Consider the following 17719-nt stretch of genomic DNA (forward strand, 5'->3'; position numbering starts at 1 on the left):
GACCAGAGACTGGACCAAAATGTGCTGAGAAACCGACTGTCCCGATCTGAGATGATAGACTGTGGGATCCCAAAGTGCACCCACACTCGTTCAAAGAAGAGTTTAGCAGTGGCTTCTGCTGTGATATTCTTCTTGCAGGCCATCATAATGGCCATCTTTGAGAACCTGTCGACGACCACAAAAACACAGTCATTTCCATGCTTAGTGGAAGGAAGGCCTGACATGTAATCCATGGAGATGGATTCCCAAGGTCGACTAGGGGTAGGCAACGGGGTATAGAGGCCTTGCTTCTTAATGGTCGGTTTGGCAATGGCACAGGCAGTACATGATCAGATGTACTTCCCAACATCCTGTCGAAGATTCGGCCAATAGAAATAATTTTGCAGTACTGCCACTGTTTTCTCGACCCCGAAATGCCCAGCAGCCCGACTGTAGTGTGCTTCCCAAATCATCTTGGCACGCTCGCTTGAAGGAACACAAAGGTGACCGAGGTGGCATAATAGGGCATCCTGGAGGTGAAAATCTGCAACCTGCCGACCCTCCAAGAGTGTCTGGTATGTGTGGCCGAATTCTGGGTCGCTTTTGTAGAGAAGTGGCCAATCAGAAGTCTCGTGCCCGCAGGAGTTGAGCACGGTGGTTAGCGCCATGATCGGTGGTCGACTGAGGCAATCTGCAACATTATTGGTGCTGCCCTTTTTGTACTTGATATTCAAGTGAAACTGTTGCAGGTATGTAGACCACTTCTGATGGCGATCATTTTGCAATTTCCCTTGGGTCTGTATGAACTGCAGAGGTCGGTGGTCTGTGTGGATGACCGTTTCCTTCCCCAAAATGTAATGCTTCCATTGTCGGCAGGCCTGTACAATGGAATACATCTCTTTATCATAAGTGGGGTACTTCCGGACTGTGTCTGAAAGTGTTTCACTGTGATATGCCACTGGATGTCCATGTTGAGTAAGGACTGCCCCAATAGCATAGTCAGAGGCATCTGTCTCGACCTCAAATGGTTGTTGTAAATCTGGTAACGCGAGCACTGGTGCCGTGCAGAGGCGATCCTTCAACTCCCTGAATGCCTTCTGTTGAGATTCAGACCAAAAGAATTTTGCTTTCGCCCCGCCCTTGGTGACTTGACTCAAGGGCCAAGAAATATGAGAAAACCCCAACACAAACCTGCGGTAGAAGTTGGCAAGACCTAGAAAGCTGCGTAGCTCTGTTAGAGTGGTTGGAGAGGGCCAATCCCGAATGACTTGGACCTTGGCTGGATCGACATGCACCCCCTGTTCATCAATGATGTATCCCAGATACTGAACCTCGGTCATGCCAAAAGTGCATTTCTCCAAACTGGCACATAGCTTGTGTTGCCGCAGTGTTTGGAGAACCTGTCGGATGTGGTGGAGGTGCTCTTCCCAACTCTGGCTGAAGATCAGAATGTCATCCAAGTATACTACTACAAAGGAGTTGGTGAATGGCCGCAAGATGTCATCCATTAGCCTCATAAAGGTTGCAGGAGCATTCGTCAATCCGAAAGGCATGACCAACCATTCGAAGAGGCCCTCCTTGGATTTGAAGGCAGTCTTCCACACATCTGAGGGTTCGATTGGTACCTGGTGATATCCTGACTTCAGATCGATCTTGCTGAAATATTTCGCCCCCTTTAGTTGGTCTAGGAGGTCATCAATCCGTGGGATCGGGTACCTATTACGGACAGTGATCTTGTTCAGCGCCCGATAGTCAATACAGAGTCTCCACGTCCCATCCTTCTTCTGTACCAACATGATCGGGCTCCCACAAGGCGATGAACTCGGACGGATGTGACCTTTCTGCAGGAGCTCCTGAATCTGCCTCTTGATTTCATCGTTCTCCAGAACGGAGCGCCGATAAATTGGTCCATTGGGTAGCGGTGCACCTGGGGTTAGATCGATGGAGTGCTTGACTTGACAGTGCAGAGGAACCCCTGCCGGGGAGGTGAAGATGTCCTCGTACTCCTCCACAATCTTGTCCATCTGTAGTTGTCGTGCAGAGGGGCCCCGTTTGGAGGCCGCGACCACTGTCTTCTTCTTTCCTTGAGGGCGTATCATCAGGAAAACAAATTTCCTGGTTTTGAAAATGATCTTACTGCATTGTTTTGCAGTAATCAAAGAGAGGGCGGCAGGTGGTGCTACCTCTGGTATCCTGAACAACTTATTTCCCAATGTAATAATAACTGCACGGGGCCTCGATTCATACACAGCATGTCGCTTCCATAAGTATGGTTGTCCTAGTAATACATCACAAACTTCAAGGGGAGCAATGTCACACAATACCTCATCCGTGAAGGGCTTGATGTTGTATGGAAGGCGACACTGCTGGCTCACGCGAAGATCTCGTCCTTGGTGAAGCCACCCAATGGTGTATGGTTGTGGATGTGATGTGGTCGGTAAGCCCAACCGCTTCACGACCTCTGCCGAAATGAGGCTCTTTTGACTCCCGCTATCAACAATGAACTGTATCGGGGAGCCCTTTACCCACATCTGGGAGTGGAAGAGACGCTCCTCCTCCTCTGGATCTTCGGGTTCATTTTTCTGGATCTTTGCGGTAGCAACAGTGGCGTTGGGGTCCGCATCAATGATCTGCTTCCCTTTTTCATACCCCTTATCGGGTTCTGACTCCGTGTCGGAACATGCATCTGATTCTGAAACCTTTAGCTCAGCCACCAGTGACTGCTTGGCCCGACACTCACTTGTGTTGTGAGTGGAGCTCTTATGGAACTCGCACCATTTTCCAGTGTCCTTTCTCGGCTTCGCGGCGTTGTTCTTTGCTTGCAGCTTCGGCTGGTTGTCTTGGGCTGTCCCGCCTTGGATTTGTCCTTTGTTCTGTGGTTTAGGGGCACCTTTCCCCTGCTTTGGATTCGCAGATCCAAAGTCTCGCTTCTTTTGTTTAAACTTCTGCTCGACCTTGACGGCATACCGGTATGCTGCGCCGAGCGAGGGGATGTTTAGGAATTGTATTTCTTCCTGGATGTACTTGTGCAGGCAGCCACGGTATTTGAGTATCAAATGTTGCTCCGAATCCTTGATACCCAACTTTGTGCGAAGGGTATGGAAAAGATTGGTGAACTCCGGCACGTCTTGGTCCCTTCCCTGCCGCAGCGTGGTCCACTTTATGTATTCATCCTCATATCTCCCGACAGGGTAGTACTGCTCCTTGATAGCATCCCGGAACGAATCCCAGGTGGGTGCGGCTGAAAATAGTGAGCCAGTACTTTCATCCTTCTGCTCGCAGTAGGTTTCCCACCAGTCCTTGACGTGGGGGGCTGCTTTAAGGAGAGCAAAAACAATCTTTTCCCGACTCGAAAATTCATGAACAGAAAAATAACCCTCTAGCAGATTTAACCATTTATCTACGGCATCTGCGTCTATCTGACCTTCGAATATGGGGATTTCAAAATTAACTTGTACCTTAAAGGGTGTGGCGTTTCCAGAGTAGCTGCTGGAAGCCGATGCGTTGCTTCTCGGTAGCCGCTGAAGGATCTGGGCAAAACTGTCCATCATCGCGTTCCGTTGTCGCTCGAGGGCTTCTTCGAGCAAGATTTTGATGGGATCTCCTGCCCCCTCGTCTTTCTTCTCGTCCGCCATGGGAGGCCGTCGGGATTTGCGAGGCTGGTCTTGCAAAGGTTCAACCAGTTCAAGCCCTAACTCCTTATATCCCGACCTTGTTGGGGACATGCAAAGAAAAACAGAGAAAAAGCAGACCGCTCTGATACCACTGATCCGGATTTAAACAGGAACGCAACAAATTACAGAGATAACCATATACACAAAGATGCAGCGGAAATAATACTTCATTTCATTAATGGAAAATACTCAAATATGCTTACAACAGAAATGGAAATAAACTAGCTAGGGCGATGGTAGCTTATCTCTGAGAAGAGATGTGATGGCTACATGCCTCTGAACTGTCTTACAATGAGGCTCGGAGGCCTATTTATTGTTGAGAAACAATAGAAAACCCTTCACATTCCAAAACCTAACCCTAGAAGATGAAACGCCAAATTGTGGGCCCCGTTTTTGGGTAAGTTGGTACATCAACTTCCCGGGGTCGCGAATTGGTCATACTATCTCCGTTTGACGTGCATGATAGCCCGTTGGAAAGATCTCTCCGAGGACTACGACGGAAAAGACGATTTTTATCAGACAAATCGCTGGCGGTAGATTTCCCAAAAAACGTCGTTTAGGGCCTCAAAACGGCTCCGGAAGTTCAGGACCCGAAAAACTGCTAAAAATAGTAAGTTGTGCTACAATTAAGGAAACTGAAAATGCTGAGAAAGACAATGGTGGGGGTCCAGGTGGACTTGGCAGGTGGCCACCAATATCCACCTGGATCAAAAATGTTCACTAGAGATACATTGTGTGTGAATTATGAACCATCACATGCTATAGAGTGATAACAACTTGTGAACCCACAAATAGTAGTTCGGCGTTTGAATACTAAACTACAGGACTTGTGGAAGAGTTACCTGAACAAAGGGAGAAAAACAATCCCTTAGGTCATGACAAGCCTATGAGGGAGTCCATGTTTAAAATATGTTAGTGGTGGAAACTAGGGAGGGATCCATCAAAATGAGTCAATTAGACCAAGAGGAAATCAATTGTTTGGTTGTATTTTGTGTGCAAAGAAATAGAGAGAAGGAGATTCATCAAGGTATTCTAGGAAGCAATGAAGGTGTTTTCTTATTCTATGCATTCCTTCAATGGGAATATTTTGTTGTGTCATGATCCTAGGTTCAGTTCTTGAGAGGTAGCTTTCATGTTTCTTGAACATGACGGAAGGAGAGTGGCCTTCATGCTTACACCACGTCGTTCATGTATCTGCATCGTATATGCGCAAATTCCTTATACATAAATTGCGCATATACGGAAATTGTGCATATACGGAAGATATCTTCCGTATATGCGCAATTTCTGTATATGCGTAATTTCTGTAATGGAATTTGCACATATACGATGTAGATACATGAACGACGTGCATATACGGAAGATATGCACATATAGGAAAGTTAGGGATATACGAAAAATATGCGCATATCTTCCGTATATGCGCAATTTCCGTATATGCACAATTTCCGTATATGGAATTTGTACATATCTTCGTTCATGTATCTACATCGTATATGCACAAATTCCATATACAGAAATTGCACATATACGGAAATTGTGCATATACGGAAGATATGCGCATATACGGAAGATATGCGCATATCTTCCGTATATCCCTAACTTTCCTATATGTGCATATCTTCCGTATATACACGTCATCCATGTATTCTTCATGCTCGGTGTGTATGCATTCCAAACTTTTGAAAAAATAATAAATCCACATTAATTGCATGCTCCTGAGTGCAAGTTACTAGGTTGTTACACTACACAACCCTAATTTCTATTCCCAATGAACTTAGACAACTTATGAGAGTATAAATAAGGTTTATGTGATGGAGAAGGGGGAATTGACCATTTTTGTACCTTTATTTTGGAGCATTATATTGAAAATTTAACCTTGGATTTAATGGTTCTCTTCTACACAAACCTTTGTTTATAAAGTTGACTCTCTTACTCAGAGGAGTTGTAATTAAAGTTGAAGTCTATAAGTGGTCTAGGTTAGGAGGAACACAACCTTTGTTGATGAAGGCATTGGAATTATATCAAGTATTGCCCACACACATTATCGCACGTGCACACACACACACACACATGAAGCGATCTCTTCTCTCCCAAAAGAAACTATGTTGCAATTCATTTAATTATTAATTACATGATTTAGAAGAGAAATTAATTACTTGATATTAATTAATATTAGTTAGTTACAAGTGTTCTTGTTTTAATATCATTAATAATTTATATTGTAAATGGTTTGAGCAATGTCATGTGATGATTTTGAGCATATCTCTATAGAAGTTTGGAGCATGCAAGACTTTATCTATACAATTACAAATCCAACCAAGGGACCAACTAATTGGTGAAAGGTATTCTTCCCTGTCCATTATTTATATCTTTGGCATAATAACTTAATCCTAAAAGTTGAGTAATGAGTGTTCTCATTTTCTTTGTTATTAACTTGACCCTGATAAACTAGAGATCATTCTCTGTCAACCACCTCGGACTTTCCCAAGAAAAGTTTCTTTGTATTTTGATTTGTTTGTTATATATATATATATATATATATATATATATATATATATATATATATATATATATATATATGCATATGCTAACTTTCATTTTAATGTTGTTTGTTAGTTCTTCAATGTATCTATGTGAATGAGAAGCACCATTAATGACACACTTAGCCATCCATAGTAACACTAAAAGAGGTGATACTATTACATGACAATGCATTACATGACTTACAAAAAGAAAAAAATGGGATGGTGGTGTGTTTCTCTAGTAAAGTAGCAACACCTACTGTGTTATACCCTAATTATCCCATGTCCATCAATATGCACTTCTCATTCACTTAGTGTAGTTATCAAAGATGTGTGATACACATTATCATATGGGAGTATTGCAATAAGTGCTCCCATACATTTGTTAATGTACCAAAGAGCATAGTAAATTTATGCACATTTCATATATGGCTATTTGATGCACTTCAAACGATAGTGAGTTTTGTTAATTGATGTGACCTGTGTACATGCTTAGAGTTAGCATGGTTTGAATTCCAAGGTGACACTATTAAGAACTTTTTAAAAGAAAAAGAAAGAAAATAAAAATGTAGGCTAATTTTAAATGTTTAGCTAGTTAAAACAACTATCAATATATGGTATCTATGTAGATGAAAACTATAGATTTATATGTTTGCCAAAATTCTAAAAGTAAATCAAATATATTATGGAATAGAAGGAATAATGAAATATAACAATTCAATAACACAAGACAAAGAAGTGCTCATACTAGAATATAAAGCATTGGTGCTTGTATGTGTGTGGTGCATTATATACAATTTAAAATGAAAAGTTCAATGCGATATATCTTTTTAAACCCTACCATGGTACTCCACTTATTTTTTGAAGGTACAATAAATATTATTTTATAAAATAACTTAACCTACCTTAGTGCACATAGGAGGGTAATACATGGCTATAATGGTATCTTTCATATATAACATTGGCCAAATTTTTTGAAACCTTTACAACATACCAAAGAACAATCTACATTAATATAACTCTATTTAACACATTGAAAATAATTTATTAAAAAAAATTGTTGATATTAACATGAATAAGCACTAACAAAAATATATTTAGTAAAACTTTTACCTAAATTTATTTATTAAAAATATAATATAAATAACTAATCTTATTAAAACATTTTAAAATTAATATTTAATATTTTTTGAATAAATTATCTATTAAATTTGAAACAAAACATTATTTAAATCTAAATTGAAATTGTTGTAAACTTACATTTTAATAATAATTAAGTTTTCACAACTATCAAATTTACCTTAATCTTAACTAAAGTATTTGATTTCAATTTTGTTAAAATTGGTGAAAAGTGCATATGTAAATAAATGACAGATACACAAAATGCTTTAGTTAATTGTTATTATTATAATATACGGAATCAAATATACATGAGTTTGGATTGTATTAAAGTTCATTATCGCCCTTACATCGAGGTGTCAATGTACCAAAGAGCATAGTAAATTTATGCACATTTCATATATTTAGGTGTCAATGTACCAAAGAGCATAGTTGATATTAACATGAATAAGCACTAACAAAAATATATTTAGTAAAACTTTTACCTAAATTTATTTATTAAAAATATAATATAAATAAACTAATTTTATTAAAACATTTTAAAATTAATATTTAATATTTTTTGAATAAATTATCTATTAAATTTGAAACAAAACATTATTTAAATCTAAATTGAAATTGTTGTAAACTTACATTTTAATAATAATTAAGTTTTCACAATTATCAAATTTACCTTAATTTTAACTAAAGTATTTTATTTCATTTTTGTTAAAATTGGTGAAAAGTGCATATATAAACAAATGACAGATACACAAAATGCTTTAGATAATTGTTATTATTATAATATACGAAATCGAATATACATGAGTTTGGATTGTATTAAAGTTCATTATCGCCCTTACATCGAGGTGTTAATGTACCAGAGAGCATAGTAAATTTATGCACATTTCATATATGACTATTTGATGCACTTCAAATGATAGTGAGTTTTGTTAATTGATGTGACCTGTGTACATGCTTAGAGTTAGCATGGTTTGAATTCCAAGGTGACACTATTAAGAACTTTTTAAAAGAAAAAGAAAGAAAATAGAAATGTAGGCTAATTTTAAATGTCATATATGTACCAAAGAGCATAGTTGATATTAACATGAATAAGCACTAACAAAAATATATTTAGTAAAACTTTTAACTAAATTTATTTATTAAAAATATAATATAAATAAACTAATTTTATTAAAACATTTTAAAATTAATATTTAATATTTTTTTGAATAAATTATCTATTAAATTTTGAAACAAAACATTATTTAAATCTAAATTGAAATTGTTGTAAACTTACATTTTAATAATAATTAAGTTTTCACAATTATCAAATTTACCTTAATCTTAACTAAAGTATTTGATTTCAATTTTGTTAAAATTGGTGAAAAATGCATATGTAAATAAATGACAGATACACAAAATGCTTTAGATAATTGTTATTATTATAATATACAGAATCGAATATACATGAGTTTGGATTGTATTAAAGTTCTTTATCGCCCTTACATCCAGGTGTCACACACTTCCTTAACCCATCAAGAGATTGCTCCAGTTTCTCAATTAAGGATATGGGGGTTAAGGGTCTTTGACCTTTTCAACTTAGGCTCATGTTTTGTATTCCCCAACCCCAAGGAAGGCGAGAACTAAAAAAAACAGTCTTTAAAGCTCTCAAAACTTTCCCAAGCTCCCATTGCAACCCCCCTGAAAAGGGAACGTTTCCATACAACATCAAAGCTCAGAACTTTCCCAAGCTCCCATTGCAGCTCCCCCTGAAAAGGGAACATTCCCATACAACACCAAAGCTCAGAGCTTTCCCAAGCTCCCATTGCAGCTCCCCCTAAAAAGGGAACATTCCCATACAACACCAAAGCTCCAAAGCTCCACGGAACATTCCCATACAACACCAAAGCTCAGAGCTTTCCCAAGCTCCCATTGCAGCTCCCCCTAAAAAGGGAACATTCCCATACAACACCAAAGCTCCAAAGCTCCACAGAACCCGGGAACCATTGGAATGGGTTTCCCAACTCTTAGGAGTGGTTCCCATGTAATATAGCTTTTAAAATATCAATGTCATTTAATATTGGGAGTAAGTAATATTCCAAATTTAGAAAGTAAGAAATTGAAAAATTTTGTACAAACCCTTAATTTAAATCATAATGGAGGTTAGAAATTGAAACATATTTTAAACAATGGAAATGGAATGATTTAACTAACCCGTGGAATTTTGGAGGTAAGAAACTGAAAATCTTCCTAGAAACCCTTAGAGGTAAGACACTAAAAAACTTCCTACAAACCCTTAAGAGATAAAAAACAACTTTCTAGAAATCCTTGATTTAAAGAAGGGAGGTAAAAACTTTTAGAAACCTGGCCATAGAAATTTTTATGAGAAAAAGTATATTTTTAAATTATGAAATTTATACTATTCATATGGAAATTTTGAAACGCTGAGATGAATAATACTTATTGACATAACTAGAAATTACTCTGAAATAAATCACACCTACTGACATAACCAAAGATTACTCTGAAATAAACCACACCTATTGACAAAACAAAAAATTATATGTATAGAAGTTTTTTTCCATTTGATAGCTATATGTTTTTTCCTTACCAGTTGCATCACTGAGCTACATAAATGATATAGTATGTATTTTTTTATTATTATTTTTACTTGAATAACTAAAAAAAAGGGTCTATTTTCGGTAGAAAAAAAGGAGTTGTCTTTAGTGCTACTTTTTGGAAGCTTTTATGGTGGGTTTTCTAATCAAATGTCTCTAAAATCTAGGAGGAATTTATTGAAATCACAAGCTAGATGGGTAATCTTGTGCAAACGAAGTGCCCTAGGGGTTTTCCAGGGTGCTGAGTCCCTATATACAATGAAAAAACTAGTTTAAATAGCACAAATCAAGATTTCACCTCAGATTTTTCCATCGGATTTCACACTAGAAAATCCAAAAAATTGCACTAAAACCAACTACGAAAAAAAAAAGGGAAAAAAGAAAAAGAAAAAGAAAGATAAGATTGAAATCTACAACATTTTTATGAAGTATTTATATTTTTTCTTTAAAAATAAAAATTTTGAAAGATGTATTCTAAAATAAACCAAATAAAACACTACAAATTTAAAGTAGAAATAAATCACACCTATTCATATAACTAGATTAAACCACACCTATTCCTATAAATAGATATAGATTAAGGTAAACAAAGATATAGTTAAAATCTAAATTGTAGAAGACTTATTCTGAAATAAATCACTAGAAATTTGAGGTGGAAATAAATTACCCCTATTCATATGATATAGTTGAAATCTATAACATTCATAATTTTCATCTATAACATTCATAATTTTTTTTTAAAGAATGAAAATTCTGGAAAAACTTATTCTAAAATAAACCAAAAATAAACCACTAAAAATTAGCAGATATATAGTTGAAATCTACAAACATTATTATTTTCCTTTTTTAAAACTAAAATTATGAAGACCTATCACACCTATTAACATAATCAGAAACTATCTACGTGCAGAGGGATAATTGAAATGGGTGCTCAGAAATGCGGTCACATATGGAGATAATGAAGTCTTGGAGCGGTTTACTGCATTAATAATTAATAATAACATTAATATTTCCTCCATAATTTGCTCCAATTTCCTTGAATTATCATGGTAGTTTACAGAATATAGTTTTTACGGGCAGGTAATGCTGTTGTACGGTAAATGGTTAAAATCGTGATTATGGTTAATGTGTGCAGTTTCGCAGGGTTTGTTAAAAGAAAACGGGGAGTTCTTTGATGCCTATTTTATAACCAGCGCGACATCAGGTAATCCTCCTCCTGCTTCAGCAGACGGCGGGAGATATGTATTCTCTTAGTATTTATCACTTAATACTCCCCTCCATATGTCGTGGTGATGGCTCTTCCTGCGTTACGCTAGAGTCAAACATTCAATGTCATAATAATAACATTAGATTTTGTTAATTATGCTTAGATAATGATGCCAGGAGACTGAGCACTGAATCGTTCAAGAATATATTATCCTGTTTTTATTCCTTTGTATATATTTCGCCTTTAAAGTCACGGATTCACTATTTCTTGGATTGATGTGATAGCAGCTGGGATAAAGTTGGACAGATAAGGGCAAACGTACCTAGTGGGGGCAGTGTTTCAGAGGAATATCATGCAAATATATTTAAAATCTTTATGATGTTAGTACTTTAAAGATATAATTAGACATAATTAGCACCTGGAAACAATTTTTGGAAAAATTTGGAAAAAATAATATATTGAAAAGACTAAAGAATACAGAGATTACATGTAAGAGACATTGATGAAACCCAACTAAAACCCATGTCAATAAAGTCCTTTCTAAACCAACTCCTGTAACAAAAGCGTCATGTTCGCTTTGCCACTGAACATGCTCAACTCTAGCCAAACTATCCAAGAAATAAGCACTACCAAAAGGAAATGGTTTCCATTATATATAGAAAATACAAATTTCACACCTACATATCTCCCTACCAAAATCATCCAAGCGCTTTCAACAAAATTGCCATTTTTGTAAATACAATATGACTAATAAAAATTCATGTCGCATTACAAATCATAAATCCAGCGTTTCAGCACACAGAAAGAATCACAAACATAATGATCCGTAAAGGAGGGATTCCTCATTCCAGTGATTCTTTATTATTTTATTAAACATTTATTTAAGAGAATAAGATAAAGCTCTTACTAAAAAAATACATAAGATGATATAACTTATATTGTGAAGCATTGTTCTGTGCCTAGTGTGTTCTACTGGTCTGTCTCCTTCAACATTTTCTATTCAAAAAATGTTTTCATCACCCAGAGGGGTTTTGATATTGTGGTATGACTCAACATAACAGATGCCTTCAACTAGACAAAATCAGAATATCTTAAAATACTTATGTACAACTGATAATCAAAATATCTTAAAATACTTATGTACAACGGATAAAAGCTTTCTGTGTTGCTATACTTTATTGTGAAGTAAAACTGTGATCAACAATCTAATAAAAGAAAGTTAATATATTGAAACTGTCCTTGTAGTCCCTTTATAGACAAAACAATGGTTAAAGTTATATTATTGTAGCCTAAGTCATTTAAACTTGTTGGAATGTTTAGCCTTCAAAGTAGCAAACCTAGTGGGTTTAGTGAGAGAATGGTAGTTGAGCATATATGCTCTATGTATTGTTTTCCTGACTTGAACCCACGTGCTTTCAAGTCCTTTGGCGTGATTTTGGTCCTTTTAACCATAGCATCAACATTTATCTTTTTTGTTTTCTGTGGAAATTAAAACATTATCATAAATATCAACATCCACATAGATATAATGAAAATATGCGCACCATAGCATCAACATTTATCTTTTTTGTTTTCTGTGGAAATTAAAACATTATCATAAATATCAACATCCACATAGATATAATGAAAATATGCGCACCATCTAACGAATATGAAAAGACAATTCATTGACTAGCTATCAATAAATATCAAAATCTATATAGATATAATGAGAATATGGTGAACATGTAACGAATATGAAAAGAAAATGCATTAACTAGTCATAACAAAATATGTCAATGTTATTATGAGCTAAGATATGTAGTCTATAACTTACCTCTCTTAATTTATCTTGAAGTCTAGGTGAATGCCGCAATGGTTGAGGAAAATGTGATTTTTGCTGAGTATCATGTCCACCATCATACATATTGTAGTGTTGATGGAATGCAATGATGAAAAATGATTGGGTTTTATGAACTTCTGGACGTACCATAGCGAAGCGAATCTTGTTTATGCACCGTGTGGAAATTTTTTGGGAAAATCAAACCATTTCACCATTCACCGTGTGGAAAATTTTGGGAAAATCAAACCATTTCCCGTCACCCGGTGGAAACTTCTAAAATAATCAAATCATTTCTCTATCCACCCTGTGGAAAATTAAAGGTCGTCCAGCCCCATGGATCGCACTCAGCGACTTCAATCAGGGAACGTTACCCACCACACGGTCATGAAAATAAAATTAAAACTTATTTTATTAAATCTTATTATGACGATGGGCAGTTTTGCATCTTCCTGGCAGCTTCAGCTCGGAATCCAAGAATAACTTAACCAGAGGTTAAATTTCACAAAATGAGTTCAGAATCCGAGAGTAACTTGAACCATGGACAAGAGAAAACAACAATTACCCGGTTCCTTCTTTCTCTTACAATAGATAAGAAATTAAATTAACACCAGTCAAAAATCGATGAAAGTAATTTAGTATCATCAAATTTAATATCAAACGATTAAATTTAATGTAATAAAGAAATACTAATTTGTGTATTCACAATGTTGCAAACGGCTAAATAACCAATCCATAAAAATGTTAGTAACTGGTATGGCTGAATCTCGCACGGCACCATTCCTTTCTTGGAGGGTTTTCACGCTTGACCATATGTCTCCCACTATGTCTTTTATAGATAAACTTTCATCCATCAGGAAGATTGTTAAGGAGTGGCAATACAGGAAAAGGCAGCTCAATAGGAAGACCCTTCGCCATCTTTCTATCTATCTAGGTGGTTTTTGTCTCCTTCACAAGCATCCTGCTGTCTATTCGTCTACGGGTATATTTTGGCTAATCAACTATTCTGGAATTGATATTGTTTAAATTTTTGATCTGATCTATTTTACAAACACTACATGATGTAATATATTTTGTCCTTTATATATCTTATATAATACTATCAAGTTTTTTTTGCTCTGAAAAAAGATTGCATGTCATCGTTCAATAGTAGAGATGATGTTGTCATTAATTTAAAACACTACATGATGTAATATATTTTGTCCTTTATATATCTTATATAATACTATCAAGTTTTTTTCGCTCTGAAAAAAGATTGCATGTCATCGTTCAATAGTAGAGATGATGTTGTCATTAATTTAGAGGGTTTTCAGGTAAAGATTGCATGTCATCGTTGAATGGTAGAGATGATGTTGTCATTGATTCAGAGTGTTTTTGGGTAAAGATCCGTTGAATGGTAGAGATGGTGTTTTCATTGATATGGTTATAATTGTATTATTTTTAACTTTTTCATTGTTTGTTTCCGATATATTATAATAAAATTAAGTTTTAGTCAACAAAACTAAGGAGATGTTTTTGGTAAGAGTTTATAAAAATATTAACTTTTATATAAATAATTTTTACAATTTCTAAAGACTAAAAAATTCAATTATAACTTCTATTTCTAAAGACTAAAAAATTCAATTATAACTTCTAGTTCAAATTCCTCTCAATATTTTACTAAAAAAATTAAAAATTACATAAACTAGAAAATAGAAAAATTACTTCACTATTATTTATAATTTACCAAAAATATTGAAGTACAAGAATTACTCCACCATTATTTATAGTGGTTAGTTAATACCTTTCAAAAATTCAGTAATTAAACTAAGTCTCATAGAACCCTAACTATGGAGCCTTGTTATTAATCTTCATAGGATATTTTGTAATAGTAGCGGGTCTCTTTCATTCAATCGATGACGCCTGTGATAAATACATCGTGATAAGAAATGGCCCTGAGCTTAAATCGATTGCGGATCCATGGAATATTCGGGAAATCCGCAATAGCTGCGTATAACGCTGCGTCCGGGCTTTGTTTCGCTCTCTGGATCTTCTCTCCAACCTTCGCCCCTTGAATATGGAATCTAAAACCAACGCCGTACAAACGAAGATCGATGAGACTGATTGGGTTCTTCAAATTAAGGAAAGTCTCGATGTATCACAAGAAGAACCAGAGGAGCTGTGTGCGTCAATGTTCAGTGTGCCGAGAGAATTATTGGCACTGAAGCCCGAAGCGTTCATTCCTCAAACCGTTTCCATCGGTCCCTATCACCACTGGAAATCGGAGCTCTATGATATGGAGCGCTACAAACTGACAATTGTTCGCCGATTTCAGAATAGAATCAACGGACTCGGCAAGTTTGAGGCCGTAGTTGTGGAGGAGTTTCAGAAGCTCGACTGGCAAATCCGGAGCTGCTATCACAAATTCATCGACTATAAGGATGAAACCTTGGCATGGCTCATGGCTCTGGACGCCGCTTTCCTTCTTGAATGTTTACAGTTTTATGTCAGAAACGTCGACAGATGCTCGGACGCGGACGTCAGGCCTCTGGGGCGAATCTTAGATCCGAGTGGAACAAGCGCTGCCCACAACTCTGTTCTTAGAGATGTCATGATGCTCGAAAATCAGTTGCCGCTCTTTCTATTGCAAAAGCTTTTGGAGTTGCAGTCGTTTTCTAGAGCCGACGCAGAGGAGAGGCTTGAAAAGCTGCTGAGGCTTGTTTGCCAAGAATTATCGCCTTTCACCTTCAAGTTGCCCGAGGATTCGAAGCTCAGTAGAAACGAGAGAGGGCATGTATTGGAGGTGCTGTACTACACTATCGTCTCGAGTGTTTTCAGCAATCAAAATCCAGGTCCAAATGACCAGGAAGAACACGATTCGCCTGACACAGCAGGCATGTCAATCGTTACAGAATCCTTCAATTTGCTATGGAAGGCGATCTCCTCTTTAAACTTTCGCCCCATTCGATTTGTCAGGGAGTTGCAGCGGCGATCGCCGAACCTCATTGCGTTTAAAAGAATTCTGTCACTTCCTGTCAAATCCGAGGAGAAGGAGGGAGAGGGAAGAGAATCCGCCGTTAAGATCTTACCGCCCACCCGAGACGAACTGTCCATTCCGTCCGTGGGCGATTTGTACTCTGCGGGAGTTAAATTGGTTCCTACCAATGGCGACCTCGCCACAATACAAATACAATTTGATCAGAAGACTGCCACGCTTTACCTCCCCAAAATAAAATTGGACCGCAACACAGAGGTAATCCTGAGAAATCTGGTGGCTTTCGAAGCTTCCCTGGCCTCCGGTGCCACGGTTTTCACACGATACACCATGTTGTTGAACGGGATGATCGACAGGGAAGAAGATGTGAGAAGGTTGAGAGAGAGCGGAATAATTTCCAACCATTTCCAGAGCGACGGAGAGGTTGCGAGCCTGTGGAACAGCATGGGTAAGTGCGTTCATCTCACAAAAGTTGAATCTCTAGACAACGTTATAGAGGATATTAATACATATTATAATGGAAAGTGGAAAGTTGTGGTGATCAAGTTTGTGAAGGAACAGATATACACGTCGTGGAAAATCCTGTCTCTAGTAGCTGCAGTGATACTGTTGGTGGTCACTTGCTTGCAGGCCTTCTGCTCTGTGTATGACTGCAGGAAGTGGGTAAACCAGTAAAACCTCTTACCAGACCAGGGATCGTATGGATAGAAAACTGCCAGCTGCCACTTTCAGCCCTTTTTGTCTAAGTTTATTCTTGTTTGTTTGTTCTCTGGTAAATGTGGTTTGAATTGTGTGTCTAAATTGTGGAAGTCTCAGTTTGTATAATACTTGTAAGGTGGTTGGTTATGCTCTTGGTGTTGTTTACTTGTTCTCTTGTAAATATGATTTGAATTGCGTGTCCAAATCGTGGAAGTCTCAGCGTGTACAATACCTGTAAGGTGATTGGTTATACTCTTGGTGTTATAATGGTAGCTATGAGATTTGATCTCAAATTCAAACATATGCAAAATAATCACGATAAATCGTGAGAAAAGTCTTCTCAAGTCTATGCATAATGGGGCAGACTTATATGTTTACACATAGTATATTTATGTATATTATACAATTTTATACCAAGTAATTAAAAGGAATGGAAGATTTAGTTCATGGCAGTATCGTGGAACATCGAATATAGAATATAATTTTTTGAATTCATATGGATGGTTCCATCGATTCTTAGAACTCATATAAAATCTCTCTTCATTTAAGATCTCCCTCCTTGTACTGTATTTAATAGTGAGTAACACCAATGACGCTGAATTTAATGGTCAGTATTTAATAGTGTGAATTCATGGTGGGTATTATTATATTGTACTTAATTAATGGCGATTAAAACGATTTACGCACCCAAAATGATACTTGTATTACAATGAAGAAACAAAATGTTTAGTGACCTCAAGTTTTCTTTGTCAAGTTTCCATAGACCTCTCTCTTCGATTACAAAAGTCTTACGACACGGCCATATGTACATGTGCCTTATTATTTTCTTTTGAAAAAAAGGTACATGTGCCTTATTAACACAATCAAATGTGGGAAGTAGCGAAATGCAACCTTCGGAAAAGGAACAACTATTAGGATGGCTACAAGGGACATGGTGACAATAATGTACTTTAGCATCACCCCATATATATAAATAATAGAATTGTATAGGATATAGAAAATTATATTATATATATTGGATGGAATACATATGTGTGGGGAATTATGTGGCACCACCGTAGCCATGCAGGTGCCACCTCGAATGCCTCATTTTCACAGTAGCATCTATATTGAGTTTTGATGA

The 17719-nt window shown here is 36.7% G+C and overlaps 1 pseudogene; it reads left to right on the forward strand.

Moving 5' to 3' along the window:
• The first annotated feature begins 14979 nt into the window (after positions 1 to 14979).
• LOC149193125 (putative UPF0481 protein At3g02645 pseudogene) lies at positions 14980 to 16572 on the forward strand (annotated as a pseudogene).
• The last annotated feature ends 1147 nt before the right edge of the window (positions 16573 to 17719 follow it).

Source organism: Pinus tabuliformis, chromosome 2_2 (genome assembly GCF_031772625.1).
Source record: "Pinus tabuliformis cultivar Carrire ecotype Pingquan chromosome 2_2, CPIR1, whole genome shotgun sequence".
In the NCBI taxonomy this organism is placed as follows: domain Eukaryota; kingdom Viridiplantae; phylum Streptophyta; class Pinopsida; order Pinales; family Pinaceae; genus Pinus; species Pinus tabuliformis.